The sequence below is a fragment of the Anabrus simplex genome, chromosome 2, assembly GCF_040414725.1.
Source record: "Anabrus simplex isolate iqAnaSimp1 chromosome 2, ASM4041472v1, whole genome shotgun sequence".
NCBI classification, from domain to species: Eukaryota; Metazoa; Arthropoda; class Insecta; order Orthoptera; family Tettigoniidae; genus Anabrus; species Anabrus simplex.
In genome coordinates, this window is record NC_090266.1 from 51,912,697 (window position 1) to 51,926,619 (window position 13,923).

Below are 13,923 nucleotides of genomic sequence, written 5' to 3' on the forward strand. Positions count from 1 at the left end.
AGAATTACCTCATACGACTACAGGGCTTGTACAGTACAAATTGTTTGTTAATAATTCGTATGATTCCTAGTTTCAGCTGGCTAAAATGGAATAAAAATGTAAGGTTTTTCCACAAAGTTCAATAATAATACATGCGTAACGTCCCTTCAACTCTTTTCCATCCTAGAAGACGCTAGAATGTCAGAATTATACTTGAAAAGGGACTCCTTAACAAACCAGTAATTATGTTGTCAAGGGTCTCTCCCATTCAGGAATTCTCTAGTACCAACCAACTGTGTCACGATTTGACCCCGCAAACCTTTAGCATAATAGACAAGCGCCTTACCAGCTACACTGAGAGGCGTAGCTAAATAGGACTATTATGACGCTTGTGACGATTACAATACAAAACCCGTTAATTAAGGCTTTCTGTATATCGCTTGTTTCGGTCAACAGAGTTTTGCGTCATTTAAATGTCAACATGTTTCAAAAATACAAAATTGAACAACTTTTTCATAGCAAATTGTATGAGTTATATTGCCATTGACTATGCTGTATTACAAATGAAATTCGACCTCTTTGTTAAGAGCCCTGCTTGTTTCCACTGACATAGTTCATACGACAGAGCGCTTTGTGTATCTGCACTCGTTCAAGGGTTCCAGTCAGTGGAGAGAGAAAAATCTCTTTCAGTATGCAAATTTGTAAAATGAAATTGTGTGCGCTTATCTATTATTCGTTAAAGTCGATAAATTATTTTTTAAATCTTGGATTAACATTTTATCACTGAAAGGCACGTTGAAATATTCGTGCAGTGTGAAAATCGTGTTGTGGCGGTAAGTGTCTAGATCAATTTCCATCTCAACATGTGTATAAATACAATTATAATTTCATCTGTTGATTACCGAGCGAATGGCTGCGCGGTTTGCGTCACGTAGCTGTCAGCTTGTATTCGGAAGATAGTGGGTTCGAACCCCACTGTCAGCAGCACTGAAGAAGGTTTTCCGTGGTTTCAGATTTTCACACCAGGATAATATTGGGACTGTACCTTAATCAACGCCAGGGCCGCTTCCTTCCCACTCCTAGCGCATTCCTATCCCATCGTCGTCGTAAGATCTATTTGTGTCGGTGCGACGTAAAGAAAACATAGTTCTGCCTCATACTTCGGTTTTATCTTCGATTAGATATAAAAAATTCGAAAGTGAGTTCAGTTCAATCTTCATCTGTTTGTTTGTTTGTTTGTTTGTTTGTTTCTTTGTTTGTTTGTTTGTTTGTTTGTTTGTTTGTTTGTTTGTTTGTTTGTTGTTACAGCATTATGGTAAAATGGCTTATTTTATTTAATGGCGTGCCGATAGAAAATTTCGCCAAAAAATCTTTTGCCCTACGAGAAATAACGCGGATATTTTCAATTTCATTGTTTTCCAATAATTCAGCATTGATCTGTATTAGGGCTGTCGCCTAGAATGCAAATTCCTTATCAGCTGTATAGCTAGTCATTTCTTAAACGATTTCAAAGAATTAGGAAATTTATCGAACATCTCTTGGTAAATTATTCCAATACCTAACTCCTCTTCGTATAAATGAATATGTTCTGCAATTAGTCCCCCTGAATTCCAACTTTATCTTCATAGTGTGATCTGTCCTACATGTAAAAACTCCCACTCAAGCTTATCCGTCTTCTAATGCTATTCCAAGCCATCACTCTACTGACAGCTCGGAACATACCAACCACTTCGATCGCTGTTCGTCCCATGTCTTCTCAGCCCAAGGTTTGCAAACTTTTTCATAACACTACTCTTTTGTCGAAAATCGTCCATAGCAAATCTTTCTTCATTCCTTTGGATCTCCTCCAGTTCTTGAATTAAATAATCCTGGTCCTCACCATACACTGGAATCGTATTTTAATTAGGTTCTTACCAGAGACTTATACGCATGCTTCTTTTCATATTTACTACAACCCCTAAATACCCTCATAATCGTATGAAGAGATCTGTAACCTTTATTTACAAACTCCTTAATGAAATGAAATAGCGTATGGCTTTTACTGTCGGGAGTGTCCGAAGACAAGTTCGGCTCGCCAGATGCAGTGGTTTTGATTTGACTCCCGTAGGCGACATGCGCGTCTGATGAGGATGGAAAGATGATGAAGACGACACATACAGCTAGCCCCGTGCCAGCAAAATTAACCAATTATGGTTAAAATTTCCGACCCTGTTGGGAATCGAACTCGGGTCCCCCGTGACCAAAGGCCAGCACGCTAACCATTTAGCCATGGAGCTGGACACTCCTTAATATGATTACCCCAATGAAGATTTTTCGTCTTATTAATACCTAGTGATCCCCGTGAGCCGGCCTCGTGGTGTAGGGGTAGCGGGCCTGCCACTTACCCGGAGGCCCCGGGTTCTATTCCCGGCCAGGTCAGGGATTTTTACCTGGGTCTGAGGGCTAATTCGAGGTACATTCAGCCTACGTGATTATGAATGTTTAACTATCTGACAATGAGATGGCAGCCCCGGTCTAGAAAGCCAAGAATAAGGGTCGAGAGGATTCGTTGTGCCGACCACACGGCACTTTGTAATCTGCAGGCCTTCAGGCTGAGCAGCGATCGCTTGGTAGGCCATGGCCCTTCATGGTGTGTGTGAGGTAATTTTACCCTCACCAACACAGTAATTGAAACTGAGAGAACTGTTCGTCATGCTGAACTGCTGTCCATCTGACAACATTGTAAATGTCTTTTCATAGTCGCTTACAATCCTGAAACTTATTTATTACTCTTTACATCCTCCGAAAAAACTTATCTCTGAATCAAATTCTTTATCCATTTCGTTTTTATTTAAAAGAGAACGTAAAAGTCCAATAATACTGCCTTGCGGAACCCTCGACTTTATCGTTACAGGACCAGGTAATTCTAATTCTCTGAGTTATACTCGTATTTCTAAAAATGTACCCACCCATCCAATCACTCTTTTGCCTAGCCGAATAACCCTAATTTTCCTCAGTAGCCTCCCATGATCTACCCGCCTTCGATAGGTCAATAACGATGCAGACCTTTGACTTCCTGAATTCAAAGTATCTGCTGTTTCTTGCTGGAATCCAACATGTTGAGCCTCACTGGAATATCATTTCCAAAATCCGAAATGTCTTGTATCAAACCAGTTAGTAATTTCGCAGATGTGTAATACTGAGCCTTGGGCCGTAACAGCGCATGCATGCGCTGCCCGTAACGACGTGTCACTTGCGGAGACTTTTGATCTGTAATCTTCCGCTCAATTTATTGACAGAATGCACAATGTTCACATTCTGTATCTGCAATCACATAATTCTGGTATCTGTAGATGAAATTACTATTCACACGCATGGATTCTTCGTTAATTTTCCCTCGCAGTTCTTATAAAGCGTGAGGTTTATTCCTATACATTTTATTTTTTCATAGCTCTCCACAAATGGAATTCACTCACGATAAGATTCGGGGAATGAGCGGACCATAATCCTTTAGAAATAACCCTGTCACAATTTTCTTTGTCATCTAAGGAATTAATGACAGTATTTGAAGAAAACATTACGAGTATGTTTGTACGGTATCTGTGTCCATTGACTGTGCCCTGCACCCTGTACTATCAGTACAGACATTAAACACCAGTAATATAGCTGAGGCATATGAATAAGAAGCAAATCGTGGAAGCAGTGACGAAGGGCTACAATCTATGACCACTGTTTAAGGCGTGCTTGTTTCTGGGGTTCGTTCGGCCCACAAAGGAAATGAGTAAGCTACAAAAGTAATTTTCGGTTTGAAGGATGACTGGTTTCTTCCATTACTGAGCGAACTGGCTACGTGGTACGAGTTGTGTAGCTGGAAGCTTGCATTTAGAGGCTGGTTAATTTGAACAGTACCATCGATAGCCCTAAAGATGATTTTCGATTTGACATTTTTACACCAGATAGATGCTCGGGGTTCACCGGACACAGACTTCTGTTCTGGGAAATGACGTTGGTATCAGACGTTTGTTGGGAATTCTGAGACGGTTAGCCTGTGAAGGAGTTTTCCTCTATCACACTTTTCGCTCTGTGAGTGTGAGTTCGTTTCCCGAATCTGCCACGAATTTGAGACCGGCTAAAATGTTTGAGAAGAGAAGTGGTTCAAATTCGAGTCGGGATCATCTTAGATGATTTCTTTTTTTGAAGTTCCTCTTCCATTTTGTGAGAAATCTCGGGATGGTTCAGGACATACTGGAAATGACTACATCCTTCTCAAATCTAGACTCAATCAATTGGAAATATACTCACCAGCACAGATATAACAATAGTACAATTTACTACACATTACGAACGCTGAGCGCTTAAAGCAACTTCCCAAGACTTTTTCACATGAAGCAACAACAACATCCATTTCAGATCATGTACATCATTATAAATGTAATGAAGTTTCTCGGTGTACCTGGCGAAGGGCCTCAGGGATGCGGTGTATTGGGACTCATTAGCTCTGATTGCAGATCCAGGAAACAAGCAATTACACCAAGTGCAGTGAAAATTAGTTTTTGTGTGACTGAGTGCTCACAGGAAGGCTACCCAAAGGGTCTTGCTTCGAATGTCATTTACTTGGCTCTGGATAATCACTGTAATACAATAATTACCCAGAGCTGGAGGTCAGTAACCGTGTTCACTTGTGTTATCGCACGGACAAGAAATACTCTAACTGCCATACTCCGATGCAAACAGTGAGCGACACTGAGCTGCCTTATTTAGAGGCAAGTTCATTTCATATAAAATACGAAACTCCCTTGTGCTGGAGGGGAAAATAGGCGTAATTCTGCGGTGATGGATTCTTGACTCGACTAACCAGAGTTCGAGATTCAATATGTCGTCAAGTAAAGTACTGAGATCAAAGTAATACCATCTATTCTGACGAACGGTCCTAGGTTTATCCCACTTGTGAACAGTTTTTCATGTGGTACCACCTTGGTTTAAATCCATGCCTTTCATGGTCGACTTGTTAACAGTGAGAATTGTGAAAAACTTTCCAGTCGATGGAACAAAATTTGTAAGATAATCAAAGTGTTAAGACATACGAGCTGAAATAAAAATAAAACTTTACTGAGTAAAGCCTCAGATGCCTCGAATCGCAGTAAACTAAGATGATTATTGTGCAAAATAAATAATGTACAAGTCTTATATGCAGCTACGTTTACGAAGTACAAACTTGATTGTGTGCTGGAAAAGAAAATCAAGTTGAATGATTGCAAGTTGTGAATGCACAGTCTAAGTTCTCAATAAGGGAATTATATCTTTTCGTCTCGAATAGAGCATTTCAAAAAATGGATGTCAGTCTTTACAGGCGTTGGCACTATAAACCAGAATTTCGTCATAGTCCTAGCACCAGACTCATCAGAGTGGGATGTGTCAGGACGTATCCACACGCTGGAGTGTCTGCGAACTGGGGAAGCACCGTGCTAACATATTGAGTATTTTGCAATTCGTGAAATGGCGATTTGATCAATAATAATCATGCGTACAAGTCTCCTATCAGTCGTAAGGTAGTGCATTTATTTTCAATTTGTTTTACGTCGCATCGACACAGATAGGTCTTATTGCAACGATGGAAAAGGAAATGCCTAGGGGTGGGAAGGAATCGGCCGTGGAATTAATTAAGTTGCAGCCCCAGTATTTGCATGGTGTAAGAATGGGGGACCACGGAAAGCTATCTTCGGGTGACGACAGTAGGGTCAAACTCACTATCTCCCTGATGCAAGCTCACAGCTTCGCGTCCCTAACTGCACGGCTAACTCTCTCGGTATGTTCGGTAGCGTGACGGGGCCGTGGGTACCTTACACATCGGTAATTTTGTCCCTCTTCGACCCTGATTCTGTCTTCGCCTCACTTTGGCAGCATCCCGTCAGTCCGAGCACCAGGGGTAGTCCGAAGTGTCAGTTTGGAACAACATTCCATCGAATTCCACGTAAAACTAGAAGTCCTGTGACTACGAGCTTGGTATCTACAGTAACGTAGAAAACTGCTAGCTGCCGTGCTACACACGAACGCGAGCTAACAGAAGAGCAAGTTCGTGTACACTTCTGGTGTAGTTTTTTCTTTTGTTATTTGCTTTACGTCGCACCAACACAGATAGGTATTATGGCGACGATGGGATGGGAACGGCCTAGAAATTGGAAGCAAGCGGCCGTGGCCTTAATTAAGGTACAACCCCGGCATTTGCCTGGTGTGAAAATGGGAAACCACGGAAAACCATCTTCAGGACTGCCGACAGTGGGCTGGTGTAGTTTGACTAGCGCACCTAGTTACTATCTGCGTCTGACGAAAACTCGCGGCACCTTGTATGTACTGCACGGGTAACAGATACTGTAGTCGTAGCTACAAACATTAGTGGTGACAAACAATGAGAGCTGTTCATTATGCAGTACTTGCAGTAAATGTGTAACTTTGAAACTTCACGACAGCACGTCAATTCGCAACGACCATCGCGGACGGAACAGATGTTTATTGTCAGGCCTTGAGACTTGAGATGTGCGCAGCAGTCATCGTCCCCTCATTATCTACTCTTTCTTCACTTAGGCCCGTATTGATCAATGCGAGTAAAAGCTTTCATCTTAGTGCAATGCTACGTAAAGCGAGATAACAGTTAAGTTTGTATTCAGCAACAACATTATCTCGGTTTAAAATGTTACCGGAGATTGGTTGGCGGGTAAAATGGGCTTCCAAGATGGCTGCTCGTAGACAGTTAGAATATCTAATTGCTATAGAAAATCACGGCGACGAGTAATATGATCAAGGTTATACAATTGATATACGTCCTGGATGGATAACAGTACGTGCGACACATTTCGAGGACTACGACGACACTGATTTTCAGACATATTTCAGGTTATTTAAAGCTTCAACACTGTCAAGTGTTATCGATGATCGAACAGAACCTGGAATTCCCAACACATTCTGTAGGTAGGCCTAAAATGAATTCTCGATTATAGCTTCGGTACACGACTGGGTGAATAAATGAAGAATTAAGGGAATATTGCCTTATTTTTGATGTTTGGGCTATAATTTGTTTTCTTATTCTCTATGTTGTTAATCCTTTCTGCCACCAAATTCAATAACATTTCACTCTTTTGGAAAGTCATATTAGTTTTCTTTCTTCGTTTCTGCTCAATAGCCGACATAATTTATGCAAATTATTTGCAAACCCCGAATGGAATCAAAAACTCGTTCATATTTTTGAAAGTGGCAGCAGCACGTAGACATTTGTTTTCCGTGCTTCAGTATGAAAATTTTTCTGTTCAAACTCAGATTGAAACGAAAACATAGTTTTGGTATTAAAAAAAAACAAAAAAAACCGGCGTATGGCTTTTAGTGCCGGGAGATCCCAGTACTGGTTCGGCTCGCCAGGTGCAGGTCTTTTGATTTGACACCCGTGGGCGAATTGCGCGTTGTGATGAGGATGAAATAATGTTGAAGACACATACACCCAGCCCCTGTGCCAAGGAAATTAACCAATGATGGTTAAAATTCCCGACCCTGCCGGGAATCGAAACTGGGACCCCTGTGACCAAAGGCCAGCACGCTAACATTTATCCATGGAGCCGAACTGCAGTCTTGGTAAACTGAGATAATTAATTCTGTGGTAGTATAATAATAATAATAATAATAATAATAATAATAATAATAATAATAATAATAATAATAATAATAATAATAATAATAATAATAATAATAATAATAATAATTTCGTGTGGCTATTTCTAGCCGAGTGCAGCCCCTTGTAAGGCAGACCCTCCGATGAGAAAGGACGGCATCTGCCATGTATAGGTAACTGCGTGTTATTGTGGTGGAGGATAGTGTTATGTGTGGTGTGTGAGTTGCAGGGATGTTGGGGACACCACAAACACCCAGCCCCTGGGCCATTGGAATTAACCAATGAAGGTTAAAATCCCCGTCCCGGCCGGGAATCGAACCCGGGAGGCTCTGAACCGAAGGCCAGTACGCTGACCATTCAGCCAACGAGTCGGACAATTCTGTGGTGAATACACAAGTGAGCACATACGAGATAATAATATTATCCGAGTTTTGGAAATCTAAGGTAACAGCAAAAGTCACTGACGTTGATGAATACGGAAACGAGATTTCTACTCTTCTATAACGTTGGCTAGCCGATAGTTAGTTCTCAGCATTTACACCAGATATCGAGAGATAACAGGTCTCAGTAGCTCAGTTTTACTCTTGTAATAAACCTTGACGGTACCGATTCCTCTAAGGAGTCTTCCTTGGCCGTATTCAGAATCCCAACTACGAATGATAACACACGGTATTTACCGGAGATCACTACTCCTTCCTTTGTGAGGCTTCTTGGCTTTAGTTTCTAAAGATTCACTCATTCGTCATACGTACAATTTGCATCTTATTTCTTCCATTGAATAATCTACCGCATCATCACCGATTCGTTATGGCTCCTTAAGTTCTGAAGTGGTAACTCGAGGCGCCCGTGGAATATTTCTCTTGCTGTACTCCGAGCCAACAAGGTCAGAGTATCGCCACTTGTCGACAAGATGTTTCGTCTTCTGAGTGGCGCGGATAAAGAAGCTCACGGTATAAGTGTACTCGAGTTAGTGTGTTAAACCAAAATGAAGTATCGCAAAGAAGTGCTTTTTTGCTATTTGCTGTACGTCGCAACGGCACAGATATGTCTTGTGGCGACGATGGGATGGGAAAAGCCTAGGAATGGGAAGGCAGTAGCCGTGGCCTTAATTAAGGTACAGCCCCAGCATTTGCCTGGTTTGAAAATGGGAAACCACGGAAAACCATCTTCCGGACTGCCGACAGTGGGGGTGGCCTTAATTAAGGTACAGTCCCAGCATTTGCCTGGTGTGAAAATGGAAAACCACGGTAAACCATCCACAGGGCTGCCGACAGTGGGGTTCGAACCCACTATCTCCCAGATGCAAGCTCACAGCTGCGTACCCCTAACCGCAGGGCCCACTCGCCCGGTGCTCAGGAAGTTAATCCTTCTTTTATAGACATGGTGGCTCTGACTGGTTCAATTTCTGTTCCCATTCCTACCAATCAATCTCATATCCGGATGTACAATAGATGTGTTTCATTTGGAGGGCGTGATAGCCGAGTCGCATGGTCAATGGATTCTTACCAAGGCAGCCATGGTTCGAATCCCGGCCATAGCTTGTACCGAGCTCGATAGCTGCAGTCGCTTAAGTGCGGCCAGTATCCAGTATTCGGGAGATAGTAGGTTCGAACCCCACTGTTGGCATCCCTGAAAATGGTTTTCCGTGGTTTCCCATTTTCACACCAGGCAAATGCTGAGGCTGTACCTTAATTAAGGCCCCGGCCGCTTCCTTCCCACTCCTAGCCTTTTCCTGTCCCATCGTCGCCGTAACACCTATCTGTGTCGGTACGACGTAAAACAACTAGCAAAACAAAAAACAAAAGCATAGCTTGTAAGATTCATTAAAAGAAAAGTCACGTCCCTGCGTATCGGATTCGCTTTACACATTGGCTTAACACATTCGCTTTACACATTAAGTACACAATAAGTTTATAATTAGTAGCAACAGTGTCTGAATCAGGGTGGGTTTTACAGTACCTGTGATTAGTACCACTATATGAGCGACACCATGGGTGAGCGACACCATGTGTCTGCCTTGCCTATGATTAGTGCCCACTATGTGAGGAACACCACGGGATAGTACGAGTCGCTGTGATTTGTACACCTTTGTGAGAAACACCAAACGTTTGGGTTGCCTGTAAATAGCGCCGCAATGTGAGAAACACCATAGGTCTGTGTTACATGTGCGCATTACATTACCTGTGTGTAGAACCATAATGTGTGGAATACCGCGAGTCTACGCTACTTTTGATTAGTACCGCAACATGATAAACACTATGGTTCTGCTTTCCAAGTGATAAGTACGTTATGAGGGGCCGCTGACCTGGATTTTGGATTCTTTTAGACTAAAAGCATCATCGATTGTGTTTTAGAAGCAGTCCCTTGGTCAGTAATACTATTGTTTTACGCTAGTTTCTGGGAATTTGGGGCATTGCGGGTCGGATCTACTGATTGTTTTACGTTCAAATTCATCTATTCATTCTTCGTCATCACGTTTTGAATTCTGGTCAGTGCATGATTTTGGACTTTTAAATTTTCGTTAAATTTCGTCCATTTCGAACCATTAGGCTCCGATGACGTAGATGTTAGGCCCCTTTAAATAACAGATTCATCATCATCTGCAACAACCCAGCACGCTTACTGAAGTGTACTTATGGTGATATTTTTCAGGTTAAATTTGAGCAGCATAAATCTCCACCTGTGGACATTGCTAGTGTATCTAGGAGAAATAAATCCAGCAGCTACAGTAAGCAAGCCGTGAATGTAGACGGTTATGAAGCAAACTGTTATTTCTTCAGAAATTGTGAATCCTGGAAATTACTTTAACTTTACGGTACACCAGATATTGGTGTCTACAAGCGTCCCATGGAACGCCCTAAACAACCTGACCATGAAAACATTCCCGAAAGATATCAGTAGCTGCATCCACGAAGCAAAACCTAAAAGAGCCTATTTTAAGCATACGAGAAACCTAAAATGAAGGTATGTACCACCTGAAAGTCCGGGCCGTAGTGATCAGCGTCTTGAAAGAAGTGATCTCGAATTATTCTCATAACTATGCTTATCGAAGCATCCAACAGCATGTGATGAAGTCACAGCTCGCTGAAACGGCGGCTAATATTTTTAGCTACAGTGGAATCATGCGCCCGTAGATTCTCCGAGCGGCGCCTCCAATTTGTTAAAACTGGAGATCCGGTGGCTATGATCACGTTTCCAAAAGATCACATGAAACTGCATGTTTGATTGTTTTAGATGTTACATGTACTATTTTTAAAATGTTCCAATAGTGAGGCAAATTTCTATGTTTCTGGAGTCCTCATATCTCGTGTGTTTCCATGTTATATAAAAATGAACATCTACCTAGCAAATGGCATACAGTATTCCATTATGATCAGCCTACACCGTGTAATAGTTACCTCAACCGGTCTGCGATCCGTCGTGTGTTTCATCAGTGTGATGTACGAGACATTATGCTCTTTTGGATCGCTTCCAACGGTCACTAAATATTCTACTCCCTTGTATTGTGTGATCAACACAAAACCCAAACCAGAGCCAAAGTCGAGTGGCCGATTACAAACTATATGAGATTTGATGGATTGCGATGAGGTTGTGACTTCGATCGTGTGCGGATGAATCCATTCCTTCTTCTTGTGGTAACCTGAGCAGGAATTGGACACAAACTACACGTTTAATGTTTTACTCTCCTACTAACATGTTAATATAACAACTTGGACTCAATTAGGCTATACAGGGTGGTCGGAAATATCGTGAACAGGGTATAGCGTTATAGGGTTTGTCAGACTGATGAATAAATGGAAAAAAATAATTAGATATATCGCGTCGTTGTCATTTAATCAGCTGCTGAAGTTAGCTAATCAGATCGCATCGCGGGTGACATCAGATGGGCTTTGCGAGGCGGTATTGCTAAACCTGCACGTGACTTATGACCAGCTTGAGAGCACCAATAGAAGAAATAAACTACTCCATGGGAGGGACTTGAAAAGGATACGCTCGGTCCACAGCAAGTGGCATTGGCTGAAACTCAGTGTGTGTTAGTGTTTGATGCTAATCTCTCGGCATGCCTCTCAAGCCAGACCAAGCCACGTGTAGATTTAGCAACACTGCCACGTAAAGCCCATCTGAAGTCACCCGCGATGCGATCTGATTGGCTAACTTCAACAGCTGATAAAATGGCAAAGGAACAAGATATCGACGTAATCTTTTCCAATTACCCATCAGTATGACCAACACTCTACTCGGTTCACGACCAAACTGTATAATAACTCTGTCTGCGTTCCGTTTGATGGATGCAAGGCTTTTCAGACGTTTGCTCTATAAACGAGCGTTTCGTCTTAGGCCTGACGCTACACTCATCCGAGTGGGATGTGTCAGGCCCTACCCGATGACGCCGGGGCGTATGCAGGTGAATCCCAGTTGTACAGCCTTCCAGTTCAAGGTTGTATTCGGTGACCTGAGCGTATGAAACCATCAAAAATATGAAGATTTCGTGCCTTTACTATGGTACTGACTTGGAAAATAATATTCATTTTCAAATGTCTATCTGTTAATTTATGACAAAATACATGCCAGTCTCCAACTGTTTGGTTCAGTTACGTTCTAATCGCTCATTATGTTTGTATGTTGCAGGTAAGCTGGGTACGATCCTGTGAACTGGTGAACTCGGGGAATATCACACTGAGGTATGCGTAATATTGTCATTACCGTAGGAATAAATCGTCAGTGAAAACTACTGGTCTTCAATCATGAACTTTAGAAAGCCTGAGGTTCTTGGATTTTTAATGCTTCTTTATGTTCTTTGCGTATATTATGGTGACAGTTCTATGTTTTAAAATCATTCCATGCCCATTGGATTCTGCGTGTGCACTATTTCTTGCCAGTGAATCACATGTGGTATTTATTGTCTCCATACACCTCTCATGTTAACGTTGAATGCTTGCTGGTTTCACTCGTACGGGATTCAAGAAACGATAACGGATTGCATTTCAGAAGCGGTGGAACACTAGGTTGTCTTCTTCTTCTTTGTTCCCTAGCTGACGACATGTCGGGATTTTCCCCGAAGTTGATTCGCTGCAGTGGATGCAGGAAGTTCTAGGGTATCAAGATTTCCAGATCCTAAGTAGCATAGAACTGTATTTCCGATGTTATTTCAGTGTAATAGAAACAATAGTTAAGAAGTATGGGACTTATAAAAACCAAGCGCCGGCACTTGAATCCGCGACTAATTAGCGACTGATCTATCTCACGTGAATTATATCTTTTGTCAGGTCCTGTGAACGTTATCTGAATACCGTCAGCCTGCAGTATCCCAGTCCTGTGAGGTTATGGTCAGTACTCAGCGAGCATGCTAGCACCGGATACATTCGCGGATGGGACAGGCATCTCTGACCTGGCACCGGATAATTTATTCATCCACCTCATCGGCTTTGTGATAAACAGCCTGACTGGAGGATGATTTGCAACCAACAGCAACCGGGTGAAAGCTGTATGTAGGCTGTATCAGGTCTAAGAGAATCAAATTAACAGTTGCAATATTCACTTTTATCGGAAGTAGCCCTATTCGTCGTGTTACGGTATTGTAGTTCAACTGTCGGAACTTGGTTTATGTTAACAGTAAAATTACCTCAAAATTTGTGGAATATTTACGTGATTTTCCCGTGATCTGGCCTCGTATTCTCACAACATTTACCTTTCGGCCAACCTTACTCCTGTAATTATTCACTTGCCATTTCTTCCCAGGATAGCAGGTTCTATACTAGTAAATTGTGATCCGTAGTATTGTTAGTTCACCAACCCTGTATGCTTTCTTTGACTTGGTTTGTCGATAATCCGAAACGCATCTCTTGCATTACAGTGACGCCGTTAAGTAATATCACGTCCGAATCTGGTGGCTTATCAAAAGGTTTGCCAATGTTAGATCGTATTGCACTGGCATAATCCTTTAGAGTACTCCATGGATTAGTGGAGGTCTCACTGTTCTCACAAAAAGACCAACCTTCGTATTTGATTGGACTTAGCACTTCCTTCAGGGATTCGGATATACAGGAGCGCCGGTGAATGGAGAAAATGAAGAGAAGTAGTAGTAGAAGAAGAAGAAGGGTCTCTATAAAACGAAACCTACCCACACTTAAACAAAGAGCTACGAACTACATATATTTAGATTAAAATATTTGATACATACATACATCGTCATTATAGACTGATGTGCCTTTCAGCTTTCAGTCTGCAAACCTCTGTGAATTTACTAATTGCCGCCACAATCCTCTCTTTGTAACTAGTTCGGTGACCTCGTGTAGTTCTATACCTCA

At 42.0% G+C, this 13,923-nt stretch overlaps 1 protein-coding gene across 2 annotated transcripts in view; it reads left to right on the forward strand.

Annotated features, from left to right (window-relative positions):
* The window catches only part of LOC136864933 (uncharacterized), a 749,634-nt gene that overhangs the window by 358,886 nt on the left and 376,825 nt on the right, over positions 1 to 13,923 (forward strand). The window contains exon 3 of one of the 2 annotated variants that reach the window (XM_068226465.1): positions 12,245 to 12,297. The gene's annotated coding sequence lies outside the window, so the exon portion shown is untranslated. Of the gene's footprint in view, positions 1 to 12,244; positions 12,298 to 13,923 lie in introns of those variants that run through there. The other variant, XM_067142341.2, reaches the window with a different exon arrangement.